The sequence below is a fragment of the Armigeres subalbatus genome, chromosome 1, assembly GCF_024139115.2.
Source record: "Armigeres subalbatus isolate Guangzhou_Male chromosome 1, GZ_Asu_2, whole genome shotgun sequence".
Taxonomy (NCBI): Eukaryota; Metazoa; Arthropoda; class Insecta; order Diptera; family Culicidae; genus Armigeres; species Armigeres subalbatus.
Genome location: NC_085139.1, coordinates 286,645,576 through 286,652,742, shown reverse-complemented (window position 1 = coordinate 286,652,742; position 7,167 = coordinate 286,645,576).

Below are 7,167 nucleotides of genomic sequence, written 5' to 3'. Positions count from 1 at the left end.
ATCCTTTCCCATGCTCCGCCCATGTGTGGGGAGGATGGTGGGATGAAGAACCATTCTGTATTGGTGTTCGTGAATGTCTCTGCTAGTTCTTGATTCAATGCTGCTAGTTGAGCGGACAGCTCTCGGCTGGCACCTGTAGAGAATAAGATTAGCATTAAAAAAAAAACGTAGTAATCACTTAATGTTCAATTACGAGTTCAATATTATCTTAGGAGTCGGGTCAGGAAAGAAATTGAATAAATCAGTTTTGAGAGTGAGTTTGTAGAGGACGAACGTAAAACAAAGAAGTGTTCTTCGATCACTAAGGAAGTCCAACAAGTCTGTCTGGCCTGTCCATCAAAGTCGTTAGTTCGCCAAAGTCGTTAGTCCGTCAAGGTCGTCTGTCCATCAAGCTCTGGTGTTCTGGTGTTCGAAGTCCGGATCCGTCACAACAAGTTCTTCCAGTCCGTCTATTCCGTCCAGTCCGTCCAGTCCGTCCAGTCCGTCCAGTCCGTCCAGTCCGTCCAGTCCGTCCAGTCCGTCCAGTTCGCTAGTTCATCAAACTCGTTCAAGCATTCATTCTGTGTGAAAATCCGGATCGTCAGTCTGAGTCGTCCAGTTAGTCCCACCAAGTCCGCCCAATTGCCACGTCATGGAAGACAGCGGTCACCACATTGGCGCAAGTGCTCCCAAAAAGTGAGTAACATACATTTTAGTTCTGAAAATATGAAAAATATGTACCTAGAAAGAGTGGTACGTCGTTTATGATTTAAAAAATTTCAATTTTCGACAATTTATAAAATTTGTTTGGCGTTACCATGGAAAATTTTCTCTTGTATGCGGAAATGAAAAATTTTGTCCCTTCTGTTTTCTAATTGTAATTGCTTTATACTTGTTGCTATTTACATTATTCAAGTTCCAGTTAATTCAATGATTAGCGTTTCGTGAAAAAAAAATCTAAACGGTATTCAACTTATGACATGATATGTGGCGATAAAACACAATTGACACAGTTTATATCTAAACGACAAAGCAATTCAATGAAATGAATATATTCCAAATCAAAATTATTGGTTTCATAATGATTGTGTATATTTTGGTGCAAAATTATTCAAATACTATATTCTGATTTTTCGCCTGTGGTTTACATATGATAAGCACAACATATTTGTTCTAGCTAAAATATTCGATACGAGTGTGACATAAAACATACTGTTTAAAAGTTGTGTTGTGTATGAGTGAATTGTTCAATGTATTCTCAACTTGTTATAGTTTATATGTTTCTGAATGAAATGATTACAGTACAGTTCCCCTATAATATTGCGGAGAATTGCAAAAAGCTATGATTTAAATAAATAAAATAAATATGCCATAGAAAGTTATACTGTATGTGAATTAGTGATTTGTTAGGTGAACTTTCATTATTATTTTTTAAGTTGTCTTATGTGAGGGTTAGTTGATCTTTGAGTGGACTCTCGTGTATTGAATAGCAATCCTTAGTGTAGGTTCACTAGTCTCTGAGTGGACTTCAAAACTAGTTATATGTCATAGAAAGTCTCTGAGTGAGTTTGTAAGCCTCTTATTTCAGGAAGGTAACCTCTATGTAGGATTGTGAGTCCCAGAGCGGACTTCGGCATGAATTAATTTCTAATCCTTTGTGTAGGAATCATAGTCCCTTCATGGACTTCAAAACCAGATATAATAGAAATCCTTTGTGTGAATTCTCTCTGAGTGGATTTAATTTTTGGAAAGGTAACCTCTGTGTGGATTAGTGAGTCTCTGAGCGGACTTTGGCATGAATTAATTACTAATTCTCTGTGTGGGAATCATAGTCTCTGAGTGGACTTCAAAAACCGGATATAATAGAAAGCCTCTGTGTGGGTTAGTGAGTCTCTGAGCGGACTTTAGTAGGAATTAATTACTAATCCTCTGTGTGGGAATTATAGTCTCTGAGTGGACTTCAAAACCAGATATAATAGAAAGCCTCTGTGTGGGTTTGTAAGTCTCTGAGTGGATTTATTTTTTGGAAAAGTAACCTCTGTGTGGGTTAGCGAGTCTCTGAGCGGACTTTGGCATGACTTAATTACGAATCCTCTGTGTGGGAATCATAGTCTCTGAGTGGACTTCAAAACCGGATATAATAGAAAGCCTCTGTGTGGGTTAGTGAGTCTCTGAGCGGACTTTAGTATAAATTAATTACTAATCCTCTGTGTGGGAATCATAATCTCTGAGTGGACTTAAAAACCGGATATAATAGAAAGCCTCCGTGTGGGTTCGTGAGTCTCTGAACGGATTATATTTTTGGAAAGGAAATCTCTGTGTAGATTAATGAGTCTTGTGCATTGTGCATTGTGCATCGTGTGGCAGGATATTTTAGGTTTTTGCGAAAATTGAAACTAATGAAAGTTTGTTCCATATGGGTCAAAATAAAAATGAGAACCTTGGCTGATTTAGTGTATTTCAATATTTAAATAAAAATCCACAAAGAACACAAACCATATTATATGATTAAAAAATTAAATTAATTACATTTTTTTATCACTGTAACATTAGTGATATCTACAATTTGAAAAATAAGTAAAAAAATATTATGGGCCTCGAAAATTGAAATTAATATTCAATAAAACCATCGTTGATAAAGGCTATGATTTGGTTCTTTTCTTTCTAGTAAAAAAGCCAAATCCCTGAAACAAAAGGTGCGACTTTTGGAGAAAGCCTTGAAGTCTGAAAAGAAACGCAATACATTTTTATCAAAAAAGTTAAAACAAGTTGAGTCTACAGAAAACTCGTTTTTTGAAAATTCACCGTTTCATTCAGATGAGGATGACCTACAGTTCAGACATTCTACTTTGCGAGAGAACCAGTTAAGAATGAATGAGTCAACTTTACAAACCTCAATGAACAACTTATCCGTTGCATCATTGAATGTATCGGAATGTAAATCTGCTATTGGAGATGAAGAAATTGATAAGAAATGTTTTGAGCAGTGGAAGGATCTTTTAGAAGCCTCGATGGAACTTATTGGTGTTGCTGACGAACATATAAAAATGAATATTTTTAGAATTAAGGCTGGCCCGAAACTTCTGGATGTGTTCAGTGCTACTGTTAATATAAACGGAATGCCCGATCCTGTAACTAGTCCGTACTCGAATACTATCAAACGCTTGGAGAATTATTTTGGATCACGTAGCTATATTCTGATGCAACGTCAAAAGCTTCGCTCATTAACACAGCATTTGGAGGAGGCAGATACAACTTACGTTAGGCGTGTAATAACAGCTGCTAAATTATGTGATTTTGATGAAGAACAACTAGCGGAAAATGTCGCGTTAACCATTCAATCCCATGCCATTACTTCAAACATCAGGGCTATTAGTAGAAAGGTTTTGAGGAAAGGAGAATCCGTGGCATATTTATTGGATAAAGTAAAAGCCGTTGAGATGGAAAAAGTTAATGAGGAATTATATGTGAAAAACCACCAGAATTTTAAGCAAATCGCTGCTGTTTCTTTTAACCAGAATGCAAGGGACAGTCATTCTCATACATCAAGGGTTCCGTTTCGCAATCAGGGTTTTCTAAGAGATGTTTCTACTACAGCAAGACATAACAGTCGAGCAAGAATTGTTTCCCGAAACAAAGTAACAAGGAGTTCAACTGATCGAAAAGCATGTTGGAGGTGTACGAGCACGTTCCACGCGGCGCCACATTGTCATGCTATAGAGAAAATTTGTCGCAATTGCCAGGTCAAAGGGCATATTGAACGTGCCTGTCGATCTGCGAAGACCACTAAACGAAATTTGCCCGAGATGAAAGAAGATCCTGATCCGAAAGTTCGACGGATTGCTGCAGTTTCTCAGCAAAATTTCGACAGTGATGATCAAGAAATGGAAGTAGTAAGTGATTTGATTTCCGAATAATTTTTTGAATCTAAAAAACTTGTTTTTGTTTCTTTTATAAAATAAATATGCGTTGATGAGTTCATTATTTGTAGAGATGTATTACCATTATTTTTCGTTGCTTGCAGCAACCAATATGTCATTTGGAAAATGCTGAACTGGGGTCTAATAATGGAGAGGTGATCGGATTCGTAGCAGGATTACAAGTTACATTTTTAATCGATTCGGGGGCAGAAGTTAACACGGTAGATCAAGCAACATTCTTGACTTTGAAGAAATATTATTTGAGTTCTATTTATTGTTTGCAAATGGGCTCTGATAAACATCTAAAAGCTTATGCATCAAAGGGAGAAATTCCAGTAATTGCAACATTTGTAGCAGAACTGTCTATATCCGATGAACGACCGCGCTTGATGGAAAAATTTTACGCCATTGCAAACGGAAGGCCCTTATTAGGAAGAAACACTTCAATTCGTTACAGTGTTCTACAAATTGGCCTAAATGTTCCCATTGTTCCCTCACAAGACCTTGAATATCTCAGGATACTTCCAGGAGAAATACGAGCGATAAAATGTTCAGGGGAATTTCCAAAATTCAATATACCTTCTGTGCAATTATCGTATGATAAAACAGGCCTCCATCAAAGAATATTTTACGAACATTCCTCCGGCATTCAAAGAAGAAACAGAAAGGCGACTCAAAGAACTACTTGTCATGAAAATTATTGAACCTGTTGATGGAACGATGGATAAATCTTTTTGTTCTTCGTTACTGGTCGTACCGAAAGGAAAAAATGATATTCGACTGGTTGTTGATCTCAGGGGACCGAATAAAAGCATAATTCGTACACCGTTCAGAATGCCTACATTAGAAAACATTTTGGCAGATTTCAATGGAGCAACTTACTTTTCTACGATTGACCTTACGAGTGCGTTCTTTCATGTCGAACTACATGAAAACTCGAGGCATTTGACCAATTTTTTCGCTAGAAACGCTACGTACCGGTATAGAAGACTTCCGTTTGGTTTATGCAACGCTCCAGACATTTTCCAAGAAATTCTTCAAACTATTGTACTGAAGGGATGCAAGGGTTGCCGTAATTATCTTGATGATATTTTCGTATTTGGGAGAACTAAAGAAGAACATGACGAAAATCTGAAGGAGGTTCTTCGTTGTTTGCATCAACATCAAGTTCTCATAAATGAGTCAAAATGTGCTTTCGGGAAACAGTCTGTAAAATTCCTTGGATTTTCTGTATCGAAAGATGGTCTTAGGGCCGATGATGAAAAATTGAAAGCAATTCAAGATTTCCGTACACCAGAAAACCAGTCGGAGGTTAAAAGTTTCTTGGGATTGATGAATTTTTTAGAAAGATTTATTCTGCAACGAGCAGACAAAACTCAAAATTTGAGGAATCTTGCTAAATCAGATAAATTCTTCTGGGGTCAAGCTGAAAATAATGAATTCGTATATTTGAAAACTCAAGCGTTGAAATCAATTCAAAAACTGGGATATTTTCGAAGCGAAGATAGAACTGATCTTTTATGTAGACGCTTCTCCTATTGGGTTAGGAGCTGTCTTAGTGCAGTATGACGCTAACAATATCCTGAGAGTGATTTCATGTGCATCAAAATCGCTTTCTGAGTCAGAAAAAATATCCTCATACGCAGAAGGAGTCGCTGGCAATGGTGTGGGCAGTTGAAAGATTTTCTTTCTACCTGATGAGTAAGTTTTTTACTATCAGGACGGATTCAGAGGCAAACCAGTTTATATTCGGAAATGGAATAAAAATCGGAAAACGTGCAGTGTCACGAGCGGAAGCATGGGCGCTCAGGCTTCAATCTTATGATTTCGAGGTTAAACACGTACCTGGGCACTCAAATGTTACGGATGCATTATCTCGTTTAATCAAACATACACAACGCGATGAACCTTTCGACGAAGACAACGACAAACATATTCTCTATGCTTTGGAAGCAGGGACGTTTGAGATTACATGGAAGGACATAGAACAGCATTCGGAAGACGATGAAGAAATGATTGCAATACGTGACGCTCTGGATAGCAATTATTGGCCTGGTCATATGAAGCAATTTGAAACTCATGCAAAGGAACTACGCACATTGGGCCCAAAAATTTTCAGAGGTGACAAAATCGTATTGCCAAAGCTATTACGGAAGAAGTCACTTCAAACAGCACATCGCGGCCATATTGGTACAGCAGCTATGAAGCGAATGATGCGTGAATATTTCTGGTGGCCAGGAATGAGCAAAGACGTTGAATTTTTTATCAAAAGTTGCGAAACATGCCTTACATTATCAAAAAAAAATCCTCCAATACCATTGACTAGTCGACGTCTTCCAGAAGGACCTTGGGAAATTCTCCAGGTCGATTTTTTGTCATTGCCGTTTTGTGGATCAGGAGAGTTTCTAGTACTAGTGGACACATATTCGAGATACTTGTCTGTGGTAGAAATGAAGTCAACGGATGCAGCTAGTACCAATCTTGCGAATATTTTTCGTATGGGGTCTACCTTTAGTGCTTCAAAGCGATAACGGTCCTCCATTCCAGAGCAAAGAATTCGTGGATTATTGGCAGAATAAAGGTGTTCGAGTGAGAAAATCCATTCCTTTGAGTCCACAGTCGAACGGTGCTGTTGAGCGACAAAATCAAGGACTGATCAAAGCAATAGCTGCAGCCAAGCAGGAAAAGGAGAATTGCAAAAATGCTCTACAAATTTACGTTCACACACATAATACGGCTAAACAACACTCTCGATTGGGAATCACCCCGTTCGAGCTATTAGTTGGTTGGAAACATAGGGGTATTTTTCCTGCACTTTGGGAATCAAAGTCAAATGAACCAGATATAGAAGATATAAGAGAAAAGGATGCCGTTGCGAAACTGATAAGCAAACAATATGCAGATTATCACAGAGGTGCCAAGGAATCGGAAAAAAAATTGGAGATAAGGTTGTTGTTGCAGTCCAGAAGAAAAGTAAAACAGATCCATCGTTTTCGCAAGATAGATACACAGTTATATCAAGAGAAGGAGGAAAAATTGTAATAAGAAGCGATCGCGGGGTACAGTACGTAAGGAAAATTCAAGATGTGAAATTGGTACCGTACGAGCTAACAGAACATGATTCAGATAATTCAAGAATGGATGATTTACAACTTGAAATAAGGAATGATTATAGAACGGGTATAACATTCAATAACATTAGTATCTTGTAGCTTTATTTGAAATTATTTTTGTAAATATATATATGCATTTTTTCAATAGATGAGAT